This window comes from Gracilinanus agilis, chromosome 5 (genome assembly GCF_016433145.1).
Source record: "Gracilinanus agilis isolate LMUSP501 chromosome 5, AgileGrace, whole genome shotgun sequence".
NCBI lineage: Eukaryota > Metazoa > Chordata > Mammalia > Didelphimorphia > Didelphidae > Gracilinanus > Gracilinanus agilis.
The window spans coordinates 25,575,606-25,600,317 of NC_058134.1; the positions used below are offsets into that span (position 1 = coordinate 25,575,606).

Below are 24,712 nucleotides of genomic sequence, written 5' to 3' on the forward strand. Positions count from 1 at the left end.
GGGGCTACAATTAATGGGAAAATAGAAGAAATGAGGGGCAATCATTTTTGTTTGTTTTTTTTCTTTTCAATGTCAATATTTCAGTCAATTTTTATCCTCCATAAAATAGTTTGATATTAAAGTAATAATACTAGGTAGCAGTTATATAGCATTTAAATGGTTACAAAGCACTTGAAAAAATATATATTTGTCCTTTTAACATTGGTGTAGATGCTAGTCTTATGCCCATTTTAAGATGAGTAAACTGAAACAGACAGAGGTTAAATAACTTGCTTAAGCTCCCACACTTAGTAGGTATTATTAAAGAAATAATGGGGTATAGGGATATACAGATGTATAATGAAGGCGGTGATGTGTATCTGTCTATGATCTCCTCAGCTGCAGTTGGTGGGAGGAACACCTACTCCTATCACCCTGACTACTGCTATAAGATATTCCCTTCTCTCTAACAGGTTTGGTTGATAACCTATTAGGGATTCTTTAACAGCTGCCCAAGTAAGGACCCTTGAGAGGTTAGATAGATGGGTAACCTTTCCAGTACCAACCTGGGGTTGGATAAATTGGTATTGGGCTATTGATCAGCCTTGGATAACATTCAGGATCTGACTGTTTTTGACTCCCTTCCCAAGGGTCGTGATAGAAAGACCACTCAGGAAGGTACTTGTTATTGAACACTCTTTTATCTAACAGTAGGGAAAGGATAACAAGGTCAAAGATTGGGGATCGAAAACCCTATTGATCTATTATCTATTAGACTAATTAACAATCATGACTGGAGGCTACTAATCTGGTGGAGGTTTGAGATTTCACCCTCTTGCTATCTCTGGCCAGACCTGGCCACAGCCAAGCCAGAGAATAGGGAAGGCTATTGCTGCAGATGTTTAATGGTCTTTGTTTTCTCAGCTCTCTCACTACTGTTGATGTTCACTAGTGTTGATGGTTCACTAGTTCTCACAGTCCAGCCAGGAAATAGATTCAGGCTTATTCCTACCCTCTTCTTCTTCTACCTCCCAGCCTCCCTTCAACCACCCTTCAGTCTCCCACCCACTACCCGGATTGAACCACAGAGGTTTGTTGAGATCTGTGATCTCCAGTTCTCATACTCTGAGTCCAGAGACCTCCTCAATGTAGCCGTGAGGGGTATAAATAGGGTGGGGCCAACTGATGTTTGACTCTGGCTCACAGCACCTGGGAAAATTCTGAGTCTCTCAACTGCCATCCCTGTCAGTCAAGGTGGCATCCATCTCTTCCCAAATTATTGTATATAACAGTATCTGAGGCTGGATTTTAATTCAGGTCTTCCTGACTTTAAGTCCAGCACTCTTCCCCACTGGCCCACTCTACTATATAGGTATTTCTAAAGACAGATGCTTATTTATAGGATATCTTATTAATTCTTTTTTTAATTTATTCTCATCTGAGCCAGATTTGAGATTCTTATTACACTTAACAGAAAGAGAAGAAAGTAGGTTGAAGAGTTTAGCCTGAAGATGAGAGGCAAAAGATGGTTGGTATGAGACTTTTTTTCAATATTTGATGGTATGGCACATAGAAAATGCACTAGACTTGTCCTACTTGAGCAGAGAGGACAGAACACCTAGTACTGGATGGCAGTTGTAGATGAATTTGGATTTTAGTGAAGGGAGAATTTTTCTCCTGTAATGATTAGAATGAGTGGTCACCAAAATTGTAATTAACCTTTAAGTCACAAGGCTGTTAATAGCTAGATTTATTAGTAAGAAAAAGAAAATAAGAGAGAAATATAGAAAGGAGGTAAAGAATTTCCTAGCCTAATAATCCAGAGCCTAACAACTCAGTATCTGTCTCTGAATCTCAGCCTCAAAAAAAACCTCCCCTCAGCTTCCTGCTGGATCTCATCTTATAAAACCTTACTACACCCAACAGCTCTCTTATATCACTCCTCAGGAACCAATCCCAGTTCTGCAATTAGCCTGGCACCTCCCTGGGGGGCAGTGCCTATGGGATCAATTTTGTGGTTGCTGTTTGACCCACATTTAAAGCAAATGGAAAGGAAGTTCAAATTTCTGATCAAATCAACACACAAATTCTCTTCTCAGACGCCTAATTCAAACTATTGCAAAGTAAAATGGATTATTATACATTGCAGGCAAATAATGATGGAAGAAAAGCTGTATAATGGGTATTATCAAATCACTGTTTGCTTGTTAATAGAAGAGAGGATAGTCAATAGTGAGTGTGTGGGATAACCAAAAGATAAGCCTCTTCGGAATGTCAGGAGAAGTTGAGGATGGATTCCAGGCACTGCCCCTTCTGGAGATCATCCAAGGCAGTTTGGGCAAGAATCCCACGTGTTGGGAAAGTATGAATGAATAATAATCTACATCACTAAAAGGAGTTCTAATGCTGACGAAATCACATATACACTGGAGTGCGGCGCTATGATTAATTAAAAAGATAATTGAATAGACTTTGGCCAGTAGGCATGTATTTTGTTAAGTGGGATTACCATCAAAAAGTTGCTCTTGAATCAATGAGTCAACATGGACCCATATTAAGAGAGATGTATTAGCTAAGTAGCTAAAATGAGGTTAGAAAAGTAGGGTGTGAGGTATGAAATACAATAATTGGGTAAAGCCCTCGATATTTGAAGACTCCCTGGAAGGAATACTATCTGGAAGGCCACAGACTGTTATCCTAGACAATTGTGCTCTCTTCCTTATCTTGACCTCTGACATGGTCTGTCCCATGCCTCATTAACCCCCGATCACTGCAGACAGGAGATAAGGTGAGGGAAAGAGGATGGAGTATTCTGAAACCCTTTGGAAAACTCCTTTGTAATCAAACTATTTCATCTCTGTCTGAAAAGTAGCCATTATCCCGTGATCCTTATTTTCTCTTTTCTACCATTTTATTGGATTTCTCAAGCCATTTTTGTAAGTGTAGATTATTCAGAGCTTTTCTAAAGAATAATAATACATAAAGACGATATTCTCTGTTATGTGAATGACACTCATAAATAAGTAATGAGCCCAAACCCAGAATATATTTGCCTGCCATATTAAAAGATCAGGATGTAATATATTTGACTGTTGAGAAAAACAGAGTAAAACTTATTTTAGAAAATGGAATTGGTTTGACTTTACCCCTATGTGAAACTAGTAGTGGCTAGGTGGTAAAGTAGATGGAGTGCTATAACTGGAGTCCAAAAGCCTCATCTTTTTTAGTTTAGATTCACTTACTTTATGTGTGACCCTGGGCAAGTCACTTAAGCTTGTTTAACTCAGACTCCTCATTTGTAAAATGAGCTAGAGAAGAAAACAGTAAACCACTCCAATATCTTGGTTAAAAAAATGGGGTCACAAGGAGTTGGAAATGACTGAAAGAACTGAACAACAAAAGCATTTGGTGTAAGCTTCTTAGTGAGAGTTCTTCCCATAGCAGACAGTGGGTGAAAACACAATTTGCAACAAAATAGTTTCAGAAACATTGTCAGGAAGCTGGACTCTGAGAAGCCAAATGCCCAATATTGATGCTGCAGAATTGATGGGACATCTCATGGCACAGCAGAGGGAGCATTAGATCTGGCACCATGAAATCCTGAGTTGAAATCCAGGCTCAGACACCTACTGACTCGGTGACCCTGAGAAAGTCGCTTAACATCTATCTGCCTCAGTTCATAAGTTGTATGTAACCCTGCCCTTGCTCTCTCTTCTGTAGTGGCTGTGCTCTCTCCCCCTCATGTGCGGTGTGGGAAGCTTTCTCTTTACTAAGGCTATCACTTTCCTCTACTTCCAGTTATTATTAATAGATCTTATAAAATATAATACTTGGAGTATTTGGATATTAAATTTTAATCTTATAAACACTAGCTGTGTGACCTTGGGCAAGTCACTTAACCCTGTTTACTTCAATTTTCTCATCTATAAAAAGAAATGAGCTGAAGAAGGAAGTATCCAAAACAAAACAAAACAAAACAAAAGAACAACCCCGTGGGGCCATGAAGAATTGGATGACACTGAAAAATGACTGAAGGACAACAAAAACATATATCCATGTATATGCTTTTCCCTTTCTAAATTCTATCCCTTAGAGCACTCTTAGCTCCAAGGCTCACACCTTCACATCAGACCCAGCAAAATTCTAACTTCCTTTGTGTCCCTTAGCAATAGCCCTTAGCACCCTGATCATGTCTCTTCCTAGGAGGCAAAGGTCTTATTTTGTTTTGTTTTGTTTTTTCTCATTCTATCACAGAAGAATGCCTTGTGTCCATCATGGAGGGGGAAATGAGCACCGGGGTTCCTTAGAGAACCCTTTTTTAGACTTCCAGTTCTGCTGTTTGCTGACTAGATGACCCTGGACAAGCCACTCAGCTTCCCTTTCCTCATTCCTAATTTCAGGAGAATGAATGATATGACCCCCAAGGCCACAGGAACTTCACTCTTATCTTCACCGCCACTCTACAAGGCAATGGCACGAGTCTCCATTTAGGGGGAGGGAAGGGAGACAGCAGGGAGAACATTTTACTAACATCCTTAATAATATCCAAAGCGATCACTTTCCGAATCAACACTGAGAACTGATTTTCCTTTCAGGCTCCTACCAACAAAGGAGAAATGTGGAGTTGCCACAAAGTTTGGGGCATCAAAGGGAGCGATATTTCCACTGCATACCCGGGTGTTCAGAGCTCTAGGATTTGCCTTTTTTTCTTCCTTCCCACTGCAGATAAGAGACTTGCTGAGCCACAGACAGATAGGCTGCCTACACCTCTGCTGGTGATAGGTGTTGCATTCAAATGAGATTCAAATGTGCTGACCTGTCACATTGCTGGCAACAAATCACTCTGAATTATTTTAATCTTTCATCCAGGACTACTCAAAATTCCGCACGGTTCTATGGTTTCACACTGGTCTTGATAATAAATTAGATGATTTTCTGTAACGTTACCTGATTTTCCTGTTTAGATTTCGGTTTGTCTGTTTTGTGTTGACGTGTGTGTGTGTATGTTTGTGTGTGTGTGTGCCCACGTGTGTATCGGCAATGTGTGTTTGTTTTCCTCAACTGCTGTTCAGTAAACAAGAAGAACCCTAATGAAACAGCAGGCTGTCAGAGGCTGGGAGGTAGCTTCTCTCCGAATAAGTGAATCACCATAGGGCTGAATAATGAAACACTATTAACAAGTGGTAGGGACCCATCTCGGGAAGGTGTTCCATCTGCTTCTACTTCATTTGACCTTTTAGGCAGCCAATTCCTCACCAAAGGATGGAAGGTAAAGAGGAAGAAATCTTGACTTTTCTAAATCAGATATCCAATTTGTGGAGGCTTCTGAAAGGCTATCCCAGAAATGTTCTATTTGACCAGGTCAAATTCCATTTGCCTTGTACTTTTATCACTCTCAAAGCTAGTGCCAACGTGTTTGCAATAAAAATCGGGAAAACACAAGTGAACTCTCTCATAGGGCTGCCAGACTGGAAAAGTGAATTGATTTTACATAGTCCGTTTCTGCCATCAGCTAAAAGGATACGTCTTAACATTTTTCTCTGTTTAAAGATTCTCCAATGAAAGTGCTGGTCTGGGCATGGGCGTAGGATGGCTCTAGGAACTCAGTCATCTAAAGAAAGTCTGACCAAGAGATTCGCATCAGTGAATAATCTTTTAGTAAGAAGTATTAAATGTATCGACATTAATTTAATAGCATCAGTAATGATAAACCATCTGAATGAATTGACAGAGAAAGTTGCATTCAGAGACAAGATGAGAAAAATTAGAATTATGCTTTATGATTCTGACTTTCTTGTGATTGTAAACAATAGAGCTGCCATTTTCCGAGATTCTGACGTCCCCTTGTCCTTGACCAGTAGAAATGGTTAGCTGAAGCTCACATTTATAAGCTCTTACCACAGAATGGGGGGGGCAGGTAAGATCTCCAGAAACAATCAGGTTATTTGAATCATAACAATTCAGAAGAGAAATTTTTGGCTAATCAAATCCTCAATTCTCAGATTTTAAAAGGGCCTCAGAGACCATCTAGTCCAATCCTGACCTGAACAAGAATACTTTCTGCACTATCCCCAGTTAGAGACTTCCGACCTTCATTGGAAACAGGTTAAAGTTTAAGAATCTTAGCATTTAGGTCAAAACAGGGGATTGAGGAAGGGAAAGAAGATTAGAAAAGTGGACAGAGAAGTAGTAAAGGGATAGGACAGTGATGGCAAACCTATGGCACGGATGCCAAAGATGGCATGTGGACTCCCTTACCTCCCTCCTCCCCAGAGTGTGTTCCTAGAAAGGCAGAGGGACTTGAGTGGGGCTGCTCCCCTCTCCCTCTCCACTGTGCCTGATGACATTTTCCCCATCACCCACGCCTCTGCCCAGCAGCCCAATGGGAGCACCTTCTTCCTCTCATGGTTATGTGTGGGAGCAGGGCACTCCTGGCAATCAGTGTGGGGGATGGCACTTGGTCTGGGGGTGGAGGTGGGGCCCTGGCATTCCATTTCTAAAAGGTTCACCATCAGTGGGATAGGGTATTTGGTGTGGTTCAGAAGACAGTGAATTCATGAGTATAGTCACATTGGAAAAGCATGGTGGCTCATTCCCCAGAAATCTCAACTCTTGGCCCCATAGGAATTGGAAGGGGTAGAGGAGAGTTTTAAGACAGGTAGACCACAATAATGCAATTCCTCAAGGACTTAACTAGGGACCCAGTGCTTGTCATATAGTAGGAGCTTAATAAATGCATGCTGATAGATTGATATCTTTCTAAATTGACCCACTACTAACTTGCCTTTGGTTATATCACGCAGCCAGTTATTAAATCTACCTAAATATACTCTCTTTTGCTTCACATTCCTTTATCTTATTCATGAAGATAGAGAAGGATAGTCAAAAGTCTACTGTCAGAAAAGCTATAATAATAAGTGTCTACATTTACATAATGCTCTAAAGTTTGTGAAGCTCTTTACATATATAATCTAATTTAATCCTGACAATAATACCATGGTTGTTGTCAGGAAGGTGGCATTATTATTAAATAATAATAGGAAGGTGCTATAATTATTAGGCCTGTTTTATAAAGGAGGAAACTGAGGCTGAGGAGTCATGTAACTAGAAAATATCTAATGCAGGATACAAACTCAATTCCTCCTGATACTAAGCCCAGTATTGTATTAATTATTCTACCTCTCAAATAAAATCTATAAAAGTCCATTTTAAAAAACAAACTGTCATTAGTTGGGCACTCAGATAATGATAGTGATTTTTAAAATTTATATTTAAATAAAATTGTTTTTTTTCAATTTTTAAAATTAAAATTTTTTAAATTTGTTTGTCTATTGCAATGATTCCCAAAGTGGGCACCACCGCCCCCTGGTGGGTGCTACAGCAATCCAGGAGGAGCGGTGATGGCCACAGGTGCATTTATCTTTCCTATTAATTGCTATTAAAATTTTTGAAAAATTAATTTCCAGGGGGCCAAGTAATATTTTTTCTGGAAAGGGGGTGGTAGGCCAAAAAAAGTTTGAGAACCACTGGTCTATTGGCTTGATGTAAGAATAGGTTTCCAGGAATAAAGTTCAATCCCAGCTCCACTATTTATTACTGGGGTGATCTGGAAAAAATGACTGAAAATCTCTAGACCACCATTTCCTTATCTGTAAAACTAGAGTGTTAATTCTAGAAAACGACTTGAAATTATAGGAAGAAAAATAATTCCTAAACCATTCTTATCCTTTGACTCAATAATCCCAGTACTTTGACATATGATTCAAGAAATTAAGACAGAAAGACAGATCCCATGTATTCCAAAAGTTTGTAGTGGTATTTCCTGTTATTTTTAGTAAAAAAAAATTAGAACAATTACGACAAACTTCTACTATTTAGGGAGTAGCTGAAAAACTAAAATTTGGTAAATGAACATATTGGGATATTACAATGTCATAAGAAATTTGCGAAATTCACATAGTTGGTGAAATAAGGGAAGATTTGTTTAAACTGATGCAGAAGGAAATAAGCAAAATGCACAGTGGTTTCAACAATGTAATCAGAAGCACTGCTAAAAAGCAGTCAAGTTCAGATCAATCTCAACAACCAAGTTTGATTCCTAATTGAGGTTCAGAAGAAACACAATTCCCCTCTTCTTGGCAGACAAGCAAGGCATCATGGGTACGTGTTATAAGACAGGGTACTTCTGCTAGCCAATTTTGTTGAATAGTTTATATTTGTTAGTGGGGAGCATCAAATGGGAGGTGTGGAATAAAATGTGAAGTCTGTAATTCAAAGAAAGAATAAAATAAATAATAAATAAAATTTTAAATAATAAATACATTAAATCATATGGTTGGGTGACAAGATTTCTAAGCCTGCCTTCTTCATTAGATAACTATAAAATCTATTATTATACCTTGATTGATCATTCTTGTGAGTTCCCTCTATAGTAGAGCAGAGATCATAATCTCTCCATGTCTCTTCAACCTACTTGATTCCATTCCATACTTGGCTAGCACCATTTTCTCTCTTTCTTGGGTAACTATGGCCAAATAATCCATCAACTCATAGTCCTTCTGCTGATAATGGGCCTCTCTGCACTTAGAGAGGCTGTTTCCTAGGACAAGAGAAAATCTGTCACTGGGCCCAAACTCTGAGTCTCTCCATCTTGATAGAACCTGCCAGAGCTTACATTCTCCTGGCATAGACTTTGAGAACTCAGGAGGGAAAAATAAAGATGTTATTAATTCTTCCTAGCAGGTTTCCAGTTCCTCTCTTCTCCCAGTCCAGGCCCCAATCCAAATGATATTAATGGTGGTTATTTGAGCACAAGAAAGGATAATATATTCCTCCACAAGCTGGTTGGTATTTAAAGAATGTATCATGGGAAGGACATTTTCATTCAAGTGTTAAGGAGCGGTTGCCAAATTAAACATCACTCTTAAGGGCAACATTGCATTTTCAAAAATAAAATCATATTACAGATTTTTTTTTCTACTTTCTACCATTTTATGGCAGTTGGACAGTGAAGACTAGTCTCCTAATCCCTTTGTTGAATTTCTAGCTTTTCCAGAGTTTATATCACATTCTAACCTGAATTTCCATCACTTTTTGTCCCATTATTACAACCATTTCCCTATCTACTCATAATTTTTAAAAGATTGAATATCAGGGCAAGCCTCTGTTCCCTGGATGGGCACAGACCATATCGCTAACAGAATGGAGGAAGGGCAAGGTCCCCATTTGCTCATCTGGATTGTGACTGTCCCCTGCTGCTTCTTGGCCCTGGTTCCTGCCCGATTGAGTAACTCCTCGGCTGGATCCTGGAGGACTGGGCCAGGAATTAACTAGCTTGGCAAAGTTGAGATGGAGGCAATGCAGTGCACTGGGATGAGTTCTGGATTCGAGTCAGAAGGTAAGTAAGTTCTCTGAGGGCAGAGATTGTTTTTGACTTTCCTAACACCAGCATAAAGCCTTGCACAAAGAAGGAACTTAATAAATTTTTCTTGAGTGGGATGCAACTGAATCCATTTATCTTACCCAAAAAGTGTATAATTAAAACAAACAAGGAAGCAAAAAGTAATATGTGTTCTGAAGAGCTGTCCAGGCTGGTCATTCTGCTTACCTAGTTAGAGTGGGGTGAGTGTCATCACTTAGAGGAGTCAGAGGAAAACCCAGACCTAATCCTTGGCCAGCTGCTTTCCATGCTCCTTTTCCGTTTAAAGAAGGGTGGGCTGAGAGGAGCAGAATGGCCAGTTCAGTGTGACTTATGACCATCACAGCAAGAAGCAAGTCCAAGCATTTGCCTTATAGCTGCTAAGTAGAAGTGCCACTTTCCAAAAGGAGATAGAAGTTTGGGGTATTCCAGGTAGGGTTTGAAATAATATTTCTCTTCTGGTATTCAAGAGAAGCTCCGAGGCTTCACAGGGATATACGTGATTTCCTTATTGGGAAAAAACTAATCCACAGAAGCCCTCCCAGAAAAGCAGAAGTTTGAGGCACTAAAAATCTATGCATTTATATTTAGATGAACCCACGATTGTATCCACTGGAGAATCACAAGCACTCCCAGCCTTTTAGTCCAGTGAATTCTTTGTTTGTTTGTGTGTGTGTGTGTGTGTGTGTGTGTGTGTGTGTGTGTGTGTGTGTGTGTTTAGAAATCTTCCACAGAAAACTGAACGGGCTTTCCTCTGACTCTTGGTCCATGCACTGCTAGTCTCCATTCCATGGCTTCTCTATAATTATGTATGCTCTATTGGTGACATTTAGGCTACTTTTCATATGAAAATTGTCAATTGATCATATGCTACAGGAAATACCTGGGTGGAGCAGGGATCATCAGGCTTCACTAGCTCTAAATCAGTGGTTCCCAAACTTTTTTGGCCTCCCACCCCCATTCCAGAAAAAATATTACTTAGCCCCCTGGAAATTAATTTTTTTTAAAAAATCTTAATAGCAATTAATAGGAAAGATAAATGCACCTGTGGCTATCCCCACTCCTCCTGGATTGCTGCAGCCTCCACCAGGGGGTGGTGGTGCCCACTTTGGGAATCACTGCTCTAATAAAAGGTTGGCTTTCTTTATTTCTCTAAGCACAAGTTGATTCCTCTAACTTGCTGCTTCCATCTAAAATTCTTAACTATTCTTTTATCTAATTTTAATTAATTTGTTTGTAACACTAAAAAATACTCAGTTAAATCCCTTCCTTCACTCCTATTAAAGAAGGCATCATTTGACAACACACACATACATATAAAACTATGTTTTATTTACTTCTACTTATCAATTCTCTTTATGAAGGTAGATATACACATGCCATTCTTGAAATAATATTTCTGTTCGCTGCATATAATACTCTCTTGGTTTCGCTAATTTATCTTTGCATAATTTTCCACAGGTCTTTCTCATTATAAGAAATGATGAACAGATCAATTTTGGGGAAGAAAAGAGGAAAGACTTACATGAAATACATCTTTTCATGGCCATTTGAGTCGCTCAGCATAATTTAATTATTCTGAGCTCATGCGCTCATAGGGAAGTTAGAAGAAGTTAGATGATACAATGAAGAGATTACTGGATTTGGAGTCAGGACGACTAGAGTTCAAATCCAACTTCGGATACAACTGTATGAATCTAGGCAAGATACTTAATCTATTTAAAGTAACTTCCCCATTTATAAGATGGGGATAATTATAGCCCCTATCCTCCAAGGGTTGTTTTAAGGATCAAATGAACTAATTTATGGAAAGAGTTTGCAAACTTTAATTCTACCCATGATTAGTATTATTAGCTGTTTATTTTCTATCAATAGAATCAACTGGAGATATATATGCTCTTAAAGATGGCCTTTTATATAATCAGTTGGAAATTGTCACAAAAAAATTCTTGATTATCCAAACATAACCCTGTCTGTTCCTGTGGGCTCATATCATAATCTATTTACAGTCTCTGTCTAAGAGCTCACAAAATAATAGATGGAAAGGATCTTAGAAGTCATGAAGTAAACCCCTATTCATTTGATCTTTGAGAAGACTGATTAAGAGATAAAATGACTTGCCCAGGGTCACATGGGTAGTAAGTAAAGAAGTCATTATTTGAACCCAGGGCTAGAAATAAACTGATCAGTTCCATCAGATGCACAACCAACTGCATTTCTATCTAATTTGAATTTTCCAATTTTGATAATTAGACCAGAGTTTCAGTTATACTCAAGAAGTTTTGAACTGAACTCTGCCTCAGATCTTTACCAAATACGGGATGTTGTGCAAATCACTTAATGTCTCTAGTCCTCAGTTTTCTCACATATAGAAAGAGGAGGTTAGGCTCCTTACCTTAGCAAGTAGAGGATGAAAGAGGTAGTATTCAACAGCAGTCAGTCTTAAAAATATAAGAGGATTGGGGGCAGCTACGTGGCTTAGTGGACAGAGAATCAGGTCTGAATGTGGGAGGTCCTGAGTTCAGATTTGACTTCAGACACTTCCTAACTGTGTCACTCTGGATAAGTCATTTCTCCCCCATTGCCTAGCCTATACCATTCTTCCACCTTAGTTAGAACCAATACACATACTCTAATCTTCCAACTTAATTTATATATATATAATCTTGAGATTTTAGTGGACTGCAAAGTCAAAAGGTGTCAACATTTAAATATAGCAATTAACTAACGAATGCAATTGTTGCTCATTAAGAAGAAAATAACTTCTAGAAAAAGGGAAATTTCAGTAATACTGTATTGTACCCTTTGTAAGCTTAAAAATTAACATATAATAACTCCAAGTATTATATTTTATAAGATTTATTAATAATCACTTGAAGTAAAAGGAATAAAAAGACAAGAGTAAAAGCCCGAGTTAAGCCAGCTTTCACAGCCACGAACGCGGGAGAAGAGACAAAACCGGCAGAGTTACACACAATTTATTTCCAAAACATGAGGATACAATGTGGGGATGAAAGAAAAAGGAATTTTGGGACGAGAAAAAGAATTTTGGGAAATGGAGTCTTTAGGGTACAACATTCTAATTACACACCTTGTTAAGCCTCATCTCTAGTACTGTGTACAATTCTAGATGCCAATGTTTCAGGAGGATATTGATAAGTTGGACTAAGTTCAGAAGAAGATGGGTCAAAGAAACTGAGATTGTTTAACCTGAAAAAGAAAAAAAAAGCTAGTAAGAGCCTTTCTTTAAGAATTTGAAAGATCTCCTTTGGCAAAGCTTTAGACTTGTTCTTTTTGACTTTGCAGAGCAGAACCAGAAACAATGTCTGGACCTTGAGAAGCAGATAATTTGGACTTGACAGAGGGAAAAAAAACAAACTGTTTCTAATCATGAATTAGTCCAGAAATGAACTGGGTTACGTCCAAAGGTGGTGGGTTTCTATTCCTTAAAGGTCATCAAGTAGATGCCAAAAAACTACTTGTTGGAGAGAGGATAGTGAGGATTATTTGGTATGTGATTTGGTCTATTAGTAGAAGGCCATTGAAGTCCCCTCTATCTCTCAAATTCTGTGATTCTGTGATTTGATTACTTTTAGATTCCTTCACAGCACAAAACTGATGACCCCGTGAACCTCCTAAATGAATGTTTTTTTTTCAGGTTACTCTGAATCTCACTAAGGAGGCTTTGAAGCATTCTAGGGCTAAATGCAATCAGTGCTAGTCAACTGGTAATAGGAATACTTAGAGAAACAAAGCATCAGTGGGAAAATTGGACTTGGGGTTGTCATCTTCCATATAATCAGTGCTTACCTCAGCTGAGCTCACCTCTTCTTGATGTATGTTTCACTTGATATAAATCAGCAGATCCCTGAGCAAAATTCTCTGAGGTTCTTCCCATCAGACACAGAATCTTACATACAAATAATAACTACCTTATTTGGAGAGTACCCTTGAGTCTTTAATTTCTTCTACTAAATCAAACATGTCTTTAAAATCAATAAGAAAGAGGCAGCTATGGTATGGTGTGACGGATACAGTGTTAGATTTGTAGTCAAGAAAACTTGAGTTCAGATTCTGCCTCTGATGGCCCTGGGAAAATCACTTAACTTCTCTCAAAACACAGTTTCCTCAACTATAAAATGTGGATAATAATAGCATCTAGCTTACAGGTTTGCGATAAGTTACAAATGAAATATCAAAGGTAAAACACTTTAAAAACCTGAAGTGCTAAGTAAATCTAGATTTTGCAGTTGTTATTATTATATTATCTATATATCTTACTTAGTTGTATAATTTCAGAAGTTTCCCTCCTCAGTAAGCAGCCCACTCATGGGGACTCACTATATTAGTTCCATACTTAGCATTCACCCAATTCAACAAGTTCTATAAGGAAGAAACTGTAGTTTTCCTAAGACCCAAAGCTCCCAAGCCCAAGCAATCCATCAGCCTCAGTTTCCCCATTAGTCAGTAAAGTATGGGTGTGTGCCATCATGGCCGTACTGGTCACTTTTTCTTACAATTTACTGCTCTTCAACCAATAACCAATAGTGAGCATGAAAATACACGATAAACAAAAAAATTTAATCTTCACAAAGAATAAATGGAGAAGCAGACTGGGGTAGTGGGAAGAAGTACTGATTTCAGAATCAGAGAATTTGGATTTAAATCTTGGATCAATCATATATTAGCTTTCTGATCCATTATATGTACTATGACCTCCATCTAGCTCTATTCCTTTGACTGTAAAATGAGGCAATCGTGCTAGAAGACCTCAACAGTGTTTTTCTTTTCTTAATCTTTAAGTGCTTATAGGAAGGACAGAAGCAAGCATTTATTAAGTGATGCCTACTGCTGTGCCCACCATTATGCTACAAGTTCTATAAGGAAGAAACTTTAGCAATCAAAATGTATTAATTGATGACTATTTTTCTGGCACATCGTATTAACTAAGAAATGCTTACTTAATGGCTCCCTGATTGGTAGGTGTTAGGGGTATGAAGATCAAAATAAAGTAGTTTCTTCCCTTAATAAACTTATATTTTATTGGTGGGAACCATTCCATGGACATAGAAGTTATTGCAGGGTAAATCCACGGAGAAGGATATTACTGGCTAGAGGGTAATTAGGAAAGACTTCAGGTAGGAGGCGACCATTGAGCTGAGCTCTGAATGAGTATAAGGCTTCAAAGATGTAGAATAAGGAGGGAGAGCATTCCAGCCATCGGGGGCAGACTGTGAAAATGGATAGAGAATGACAACATAATAGAACCACATCCCCAGTCTTTGGTCCTTCAGGAACTGACCAGATCAGAACGTCAGGGTGGGAAAGTTAGGATCAAAAGGATTCTAAAGGGTCAGACTCAACAATAACATAATGTTGTAGAAAAGAAGTCAAATTTTATAAAGCAAAAATGCCATGCATGCTTCATTCTATCCTGTTTGAAGCGAACAAAGCCCTTCAGGATTAGACGCGTTTACTTCCATTCAAGAATAAAGCTCCCTGTTGAGAGTGGATATGGAGAGAATGTCACCTGGGACTTTGCCCCAGCCAAAGCTCTGATTCTATAGCTATGTGAGGATAGCACTCTTTCCTCCATTATAGTGACATTTTTCATTTGTTGCAAAAGCCCCCCTCCTCTCTAACCCGGTGGAACAAAACAAGCACCATCGAAGAGCAAAGAACAAAACCCAAACAAATAACAAGAATGTCCTTTCAGTCTATAGAAGCAACGAGGGCTATCTTTGGGGGCAGAAATAAAGTACGACGTTGAAAAACATTTTATAAAAACTTAACATAACTCACTCAATAACCAGTTTGATATTTCAAAGTCTTAAAATTAAGAACCAACAATATTTTTATTGACCATAATTATAGGACAGATATTGTCAAGAGTAATGACACGTCAGGGTGAAATAAGCAGAACTGGGATAACAGCACTATTGGACGATGATTATCTGTGAAACGCGGCTACTCTCAGCAATGCAATGATCTGGGGCTGAAAGACTTAAAATCCTGAAAGACTTATCATGGGGAACGTCTCCACCTCCAGAGAAAGAACTGCTGGAGTCATCTTTCTCATCAGTGTATTCATGGTTTTATTCTGGGGTTTTGGTTATGTGTGACTTTGCTCTTACAACAATGACCAATCTGGAAGTGTGTTTTGCATGAGAATAAAAAAAGAAAAAGGAAAAAAAGAGTAATGAGTTATAACCAGTAAGCACTTAGCTCTTGAATCTGCCCATTCTATCCCTCACATAGGCAACATTTAGCCTGACAAGAGCGCCACATGGAGCGATAGAGACTTTCCCCTCAAAGACATCAGAAGCATCTGATGTATGTGTGTAAATCTATGAGTTTTATTATATCTTGACTGGGCGGGGTGGAGTAGGGTTCAGTGGGATGACCATGTCATTAAAAGTCATTGGACTTGAATTCAAATTTTGCGTTGTTATTATCAACAACAATCAACCATCATCTTAATAAGCACCTACTATGTGCCAGACACTGATACATGCTGACAATATTAAAGAGAGGGAAAAGCAAGATTGTTGAGTCAGTCCAAAATGTGCTGACCCTCCTCATTCCAGACAAATATCTAGGACAAGCCTAGGTAATTCTGTGAACCCCATATGCCTTTGCTTCTCTCTTACATCCTCCTTCTTATCCCCACTTTATCTTCTGGCCATCACCAGACATTCCTCCAGTTCCCTCAAGGGGCCAGGGGATTTCAAAGACCCTTATCTCTGAGGACACAGTGAGGAGTCAGTCCTTACCTCTAGGGCAAATTTCAAGGCCAGGATTTTTCTTTCCTTTATGCCTCCTGTCAATCAAAACTTATCTATCCTATGTCTCATTCCCTCGTGGTCTCCAAAGGTGACCGACTCAGGTATCCATACTTCATTTCAGTATGACATCCTATCAGTCGCTTAGTTTAGTACCAGCAGAGTGTGTCTAATAAACTGAAAAATATCATGAGATGCTTAAAAGCATCAAATTTTATTCACTAATTAAAAACAAAACATTAACGTAGATGTAAAAGGCATTCTTCCTGAAACAGAAAATTGTTAAGATTTTTTATGTTTGGGTATTAGGGACATTAAGCATCATTGTTTCTTTGTTCCTTTGGTTTTTTTCGGGGGTGTTGATTAGTAGCAACCCTAGAATATCATCCCTTTGTAAATGCAAATTATTTATTTTATTTGTCTTTGTTTTTGTCTCCATCCTCTGCTCTACCACATGGCCTTGTTCATCACAGGAAAGGAACACATGCTTTACGTAAACAAGCCACTTCAGAAAGGCCACACAAATGACAGCTTGATCTTTGCCATGCCAGATAGGACAAATTAAAAGTGTTCTGAGGTTCATATTTTTTTCTCACAACAACCATGTCAAATACATGCCAAAGACATTAGATTTCCCTTTTTACCCATGTGGAAACTTAAGCTTATTCATTCATTCAGTCAATAAGCATGGATTAAGTATTTTATGCCATACTATGTTTTGAAGAAGTAAAAAAAAAAAGGCATATGCAGTCTTTGACCTCAAGGAGCTTCTGCTCCAATGTAAGAAGCAACATGGAAATATCCCTGAGATATACAATGGCTAAATGTCTGAGTCTGACAGAAACCCAGATCTCGTGGCTCATCTTTTGTCTTTTTACTTCACCTTATTTTATATTATTTGAATGAATTATTAGAGCTCTAGATTACTCAATTAATAAATGATAACATTTCATCATTATATCTCCCACAGTACTTAGCTTATCCTAGAAAGAATTTGTCTATTTCCTTTGGGACACGAGCTTCATATCCATAACTAAGATTCAGCACTAACTAGTGGGGAGCTTGTTGGACTTTGTGTAAGGAAAACCAGGTTTGAGTTTGGCTTCTAGCACTTATTTGCTTTGTGGTTGAAAGCAAATCATTTCATTTCTCTCAGCCTCAGCTTCTAACTATGAAAAAACAGGGACAAAAAGATATTTAATACCTTCCTCGTGGAATTGTTGCAAGGCTCAAAGAAGAAAATATATGTAAATAGAGTCATAAACCTTAAAGTACTAGATAAATGTGAACAATTATTATTACTGTGGAAAGATTAAGTTTATGGGGATGAGATCTTAGGTTTTTAATATGAGAATGACAACTGTTATCAGGTTGGGTCCTGTTGGGTTTTGTTATTACCTATCTTAGACACCATAAACCTTCCTGCATTTCTGATACAACCAGAGATTCTCTCACTTCAACAAAACCATGTGCAAAGAGCTGAGAACAAAAGTAGGCTGTGCATTGTGCTTTGTGGGCACATCTGTGCTCTTGTGATGTTGTTTGAAGCAGAAAAGATGCCAGTAGAACATGGAGCATTTTATTCTAATAATGCCTGGTGCTTGGGGCTTAGCAGAGATTGATGACCTGGAAATAGAGAAAAGAACAATGATGCATCTGGTAGAAGTGATTTGTCTAAAAGTTTTCTTATAATTCAAGTGCTCTGGAAAATACTGAAAGAGGAATAGATCTTCAAAGAAGTGGAGGGGGGGAAGCATTCTTTACAGTGTGCCAAAATCAGCCCATCAATTCTGAGGTTTAAATGGCAAAGATAGTTTTTATGGAGGGATAGAGAAATGGATGGGTAGATAGACAAACAGATACCTAGACTGAAGGGAAGAGAGATGGCAGAGTGAATGGATGGATATGAGGTGGATGGAAGAAGAGGAGGAAGAAGGAAAAAAAAGTTGTTATTGTTGACGCTGATGCTGATGACCACAATGCCCCATGTTGAGAGATACTCTGAAGTATTATGCTGGATTTTCTGACATCCTAAGTGTACCACCACCATACCTTACTATCTAGATAATGTTCCTCTTTCCATACTTTATCAATAATAATGACTAACAAGGAAGGCAACATGCAAGAACAGAAAGAGCTCTTAATTTTGAATTGAAGGTCATTGATTCTAGTCCCAGCTCTGCCACTTACTACTTATATGAGTTTAGTCATTACTTTCCCTCTCTGAGTCTCATTTTCCTTATCTGCAATGTCACAAGGTTGATCTTGACCTCTATGGTCCCAATCTGCTTTATTTATTTGTTTAAAACTTTTAGATTATATTCATTCATTCATTTATTCATTTAATAATATTTTCCCATGGTTACATGATTCATGTTCTTTCCCTCCCTTATTTCCACCCCCTCCCATAGCCAATGAATAATTCCACTGGGTTTTACATATGTCATTGATCAAGACCTATTTCCAAATTATTAAAATTTGCATTAGGGTGATCATTTAGAGTCTACATTCCCAATCATATCCCCATCAAGTTATGGGATCAAACATTTGTTTTTCTTCGGTGTTTCTACCCCCACAGTTCTTTCTCTGGATATAGATAGCATTCTTTCTCATAAGTCCCTCAGAATTGTCCTGGATCCTTGCATTGCTGCTAGTAGAGAAGTCCATTACATTTAATTGTGCCTCAGTATATCCGTCTTTGTGTACAATGCACTCCTGGTTCTGCTTCTTTCATTTTGGTCGTTCCAGTTCACATAGAATTCCTCCAGATTATTATTCCTTTTCGTACAATAGCATTCCATCACCAACAGATACCACAATTTGTTCAGTCATTCCCTAATCGAAGGGCATCCCCTCATTTTCCTTTTTTTTTTTGCCACCACAAAGAGCGCGCCTATAAATATTTTTGTACAAGTCTTTTCCCTTATTTCTTTGAGGTATAAACCCAGCAGTGGTATGGCTGGATCAAAGGGCAGATAGTCTTTTAAAGTCCTTTGGGCATGGTTTCAAATTGCCTTCCAGAATGTTTGGCTCAATTCATAACTCCACCAGCAATGTATTAATGTCTCAATTTTGCCACATCCCCTCCAACATTTATTACTTTCCTTTGTTGTCATATTAACCAATCTGCTAGGTGTGAGGTGGTACCTCAGAGTTATTTTGATTTGCATTTCTCTAATTATAAGAGCTTTAGAACACTTTTTCATGTGCTTATTGATAGTTTTGATTTCTTTATCTGAAAATTGCCTATTTATTTTCCCTGTTCTTTTATCAATTGGGAAATGGCTTGATTTTTTGGTATAATTGATTTAACCCCTTATAAATTTGAGTAAAAATATGGAATGCTTCCTGAATTTGCATGTCATCCATGCACAGGAGTCATGCGAATCTTCTCTGTATCATTCCAATTTTAGTATATGTGCTGCTGAAACAAGCACTCCCAATCTGTTTTAGATTTGTAATCTATGATCCCTAGTCTGGGGTCACACCAACGAAAATCAGATAAAGATATTAACAAATAATGAGGACAGCATCTAAGGTTGACCCCATACCAGTTGACAAAACATACCAGATTGATTTCATTAAAGCTTCTAGTGGTTAAAACAACTTAAGATGTAAGCAAGATTGCATCAACTCTGAAATCCAGAGTTTACACATCCTTAATCCTTCCTGGAATCCCTCTCTTCCTCTGATTGGAGATGGTGGATGGTGGATATTAGAAATCCCTTCTAAGATCCTCTATTTAAGGATGCAATGCAGTCATCTCATCAGTTACAAATTGGCTGCAGATCTTCATCATGACTCACACTTTGTTCCTCCCTTATCCCTGATTTTTGGGTTCTTTTTTTTTTTTTAATCTGTTGTCTGCCCTCATTAGGTTGTAAATTCCTTGAGACCAGATTCATTTATCTTTCTTTGCATCCCTCGTTCTCACCACAGTGTAGCACATAGTAGGTGTTTGATAAATGTTTAGTGACTATTAATTCAGGCTGACTTTAATAATTTTTATTTTAATGGGCTACTGCTGATAGTCGTATTGTTTTATTTCCTATATTAATAGATGCAGGCTGTTTTAAAGGAAACAAACCCTGCCCAATTCAAATCTGAAAGTTCACTTAATGCACTCATATCATTCCAACACCCCCTACATGTACACATACACTGCATCTCTGCCACCAACCTTTCACAATCTCTTCATTTAGTCCCCAAATTCTTAAGACCAGTAGGAGACTTGCATTTTTAATACAGAGACATCTGTGAGTCATTTTTCCTTTTGACATTTATGGGAAACTTTTCAAAGTCATGTACATAATGAGATTGAGATCCCCCAGCAGTATTGACACTATACCCCTGCTTTAAATAAGCTAGAGGTATTTAAAGATGTTATGGGTTTTTCCTTAATGTTTTCATACTTCCTATTTTATAATAGTGATGGGCAATTATATGCAGTAGAATTCATTTGCTTATGTATATGATGTGGGTGGCAAGCATATGCACCAAAAGAGAAAACAATTGGAAGTTGCCAAAAATTAAAGAAAATCAAGATCAAAATCTCAGGGCTGCAAGTCTGTGTATATACAACAATTATCTTTGTTTAGCAGTCATGGCCATTGCCTCTGTCAGTTCCCAACGGAGTCAAAGAAGCCAAGGAACCATTTACTTCAACAATTACAAGATGTATTATTAGATGTGACTTTTTCATTAGTCTCATTTTAAATAATTGGATTTGATTCCCTAATTTTTATACCTTTTTTCCTTAGGAAGACCACGAAAAATCTGATAGAACCCTTCAGTAACAAAGGCAAATAAACCCTAGCAACCAACTTGCAGAGAGGATTGTATGAACAAGTTACTCACAGCTTATAGTGGTAAAAGAAAGCCCCAATATATTATGGGCAGTATAATCTCATTACTGCCTTTTGATGGATGCTCTTTCCCTATGATGTTGATTCTATTTTTCTATCAGTAATAAAATAGACAAGAGTACAGAATACCCCAATCATTAGAGAAAAAGGTCCATGATGTGATACACACAGACATTGGAAAAGGAATCCAGGTAGATTTTTAAGAAGATTTTAAACAATGGATACCCATTAAACTATCAGGGAAAGAGTCATAATAACAGCTATTAAAATACCACGGTGAATTTTAAAGCACACACAGTCATTTAGCATCTATGAACGAAAACCCTACGTTGTCCTCTTAAATTCCAGACATATTGGAAATTGATTTTAAAATCTCGACTTATTTGGTACATCTAATCTTTGTTACATGTCAAGTGGCATCTGGAACTTTTAAAGATTTTTCAGATAACTAGAGAGACAGTGAACTGGGAAGAGAAGCAGAGGGCAGCAGCTCCCAGGGTGAGGAATAAAACAAGGAGAAAAAAGATGCAGTTATTTGGGAATGATTTTGGAAGGAGTGAAGGAGAGATGGAAGAAGCTAAGCTAAGAATAACATGATAGGAACCATTAAGAGGGAAATGTTTCAATGGTTTGTAGTCTATGATGCTAATAGAATATTAGCAAGCTATAAGATGTAATAAATAGTCAGAATTCAGAAAAGCTTATGAGGATATAGGAATGAAACAAGCAAGAGTAGGAAAACAGAATATGTAGTGACAATAATAATGAAACTATAAGGAGCAAAGACAATGAAACAATTGAAACTGAATGTTATCAAATAATGATTACTAAGATAAGTCCCAAGAGATATGAGAAGATAACAGAAGAATCCCCGCCTCTGTTATTCTTTGTTGGAAAGGAAGGCTTTCTGGGAAAGAAAAAGAAGAGAGAGAGACCAACAGACAGAGAGAAACTGTGGAATGTAGACAAAATATAGCAATATATATACATGATGATCAACTTTATGTAAAGGAAAAACTGTTGAAAGGCATTTGAACCCTTATCAATGCAGTGAACAACTGTGACTTAAGAGGATTGATGGCAATGTGTGCCTATTGCTTCTAAACAAAACATTGGTAAATTTTAATTGAGGAATGAGATACATACATATCAGAAATGGCCAACATATTGAAGTGTTTTGCTTATCTGTAATTCTTGCTTAAAGGAATGGTTTCATTTGGGGTTATGGAAGAATCATAGAGTAATGATGACATTTTAAAAAGGGTTAAATGAAAAATTTTAAAGCAACAGGAAAGTATATCTCAAGAGGAGACAGGGAAATGCTTCTTACATATCTTCCCTACTAGCAATTTTTTAGTTTTTTTTAATATTCCCAAAGTTAGATTTCAAAAATACAGAACTAGAGTTTTCATTTTTAGAAATGATATACTTTTAATAACACCAAAATTCTAAAGCATCTATTTGTGACAAAAGAGATGCTATGTTGTATAATGATAAAAAGCATTAGTCTCAAAGTCAGGAAGACATGGATTCAACTACTATCTCTCATATATACTGACTGTGTGACTCTGTATAAGTCATTTAACTTCTCAAAGACCTACGTACCTCTCTAAGACTATCTACTATGTTTTAGAGGAAGTATCAATCTATATTAGCAAAGGGAGTTTCTTCATCTGGACATTCCCTATAGCAATGATATGGTTGGTTTCCAGTGTCTATGCATCTAGATTCTACCCTGATGAATTTATTTGGAATTGATTATATCTATTATACCTAAATTTAGATTAGCCAACATACAGCAGAGGATCGTAGGTCAACCTTGGAGTCAAGAAGCCCATATATCAAGTTCTGCCTTTGACCCAATTTGGTCATGAGACACTGAAACATCCCATCAAACTCTATGAATATTATTCATAGCCATAATTTTGATGTTCATGGGTGGAGAGATTTTATTCCATGGCAGAGTAGACAAATGATTTATTAAAAAACCCTCTAAATTTTAACAATTTAAGTAATATTGATAATATTATATCTAAACACCCTTTAATCATTGAATAAATGTTGGGTATAATATTTTACAATGGAGGTTTAATAGATAGTTATTTACTATAAGAGGGTATGTTGTTGTTGTTTTTGTTGTTCAGATCATTCCTAGACAAAAATTTATTTCTGACCTGTCTATCAAATCTAAGAAATGTATGGGAATCCAAGGAAGATAAATAAAGCACTTGACAAATAACAGACCAATAGAAGAAAGCTGACTAACATGTACTAAAGCAAATATTTTAGAACTATGGTCTTAATCTGGAAGTGGCCTGATGGACTAACTATCATAGCTGAATAATATGACCTTCTATACATCACGGTTTGGCACATGGTTTGGTTGTTCAGTTGTTTCAATCTTGTCTGACTCATCAGGATCCCATTTGGGTTTTCTTGGCAAAGATACTGGAATAGTTTGCCATTTCCTTCTCAAAATAATTTTGCAGATGAGGAAACTGAGGCAAACAAAGTTAAGTCACACAGCTAGTATCTGAGGCTGGATTTGAACTCGTCTCCCTCATTTAATTCTCAGTATTCTATCTACTCTACTATCTAGATGCCCTTAATATGGTGATGGCAAACCTATGAAACACGGCCACATGTGGCCTCACACAGAGGCCATATGCTGAGGATGAAACATTTGCTGTAGTATAGAATAGACACTCTGTGCACTATAGATGACAATTCCGCCTATATTAATTACAGTTATATATTACAATTATACATTTCTGTTATTTAAACTACAAATCTCATGAAATTATGGTGTGTTTTCTTTCCTCAAAGTGACACACCACCTGAGTTATGCTCATTTTTTTTGGTGAATCTTGACACACCAAGCTCAAAACATTTCCCATCACTGCCTTAATACATAGTAAGGATTCATAAATACTTATTGATGGAGTGAATGCTTTAATTTTTAAACCCTACTTTAGGTCTTAGAATGAATACTAAGTATTGGTTCCAAGGCAGAAGGGTGGTAAGGGCCAGGCAATTGGGGTTATGTGACTTCCCCATGGTACCACACTGAGGCCACATTTGAATCCAGCACCTCCTTTCCTCAGAGCTGGTTCTCTGTCCACTGAGCTACCTAGCTGCCCCAATGAATGTCTTTTAAAAATCAGATAATCAAAATAATGTCTACCTCTCAGTGTGGTTTCCAGAAATACCTAAATAATGTCCACAAATCATGCTTTAAATGGAAAGCACCAATCATCTAAAATACTTTAATTACCTAAACATAGAAGAATCAGCGACTACTTCCAAATAAAGAACTCCAGAGTCATATAAAAGAATCACAATCATTCTGTGAATTGGTATTTCTTTTTTTTTAATTTTTTTAATTTTAAACCCTTAACTTCTGTGTATTGGCTCCTCAGTGGAAGAGTGGTAAGGGTGGGCAATGGGGGTCAAGTGACTTGCCCAGGGTCACACAGCTGGGAAGTGTCTGAGGCCGGATTTGAACCCAGGACCTCCCGTCTCTAGGCCTGGCTCTCAATCCACTGAGCTACCCAACTGCCCCCCTGGTAAGTATTTCTAAGGGAGTTATTTGAGTCAGCTGGAGGTTAAGTGATAAGCCTGAAGTTAACCAAGTTGTAAGCATATAAGAGTGGGATTGGAATCCAGGT

The 24,712-nt window shown here is 37.7% G+C and overlaps 1 non-coding gene across 1 annotated transcript; it reads right to left on the minus strand.

Moving 5' to 3' along the window:
• Positions 1-19,509: 19,509 nt before the first annotated feature.
• LOC123250861 lies at positions 19,510-19,616 on the minus strand. The gene has a single exon (XR_006506477.1). It is a non-coding gene; the product is annotated as a U6 spliceosomal RNA (small nuclear RNA).
• Between the last annotated feature and the right edge of the window lie 5,096 nt (positions 19,617-24,712).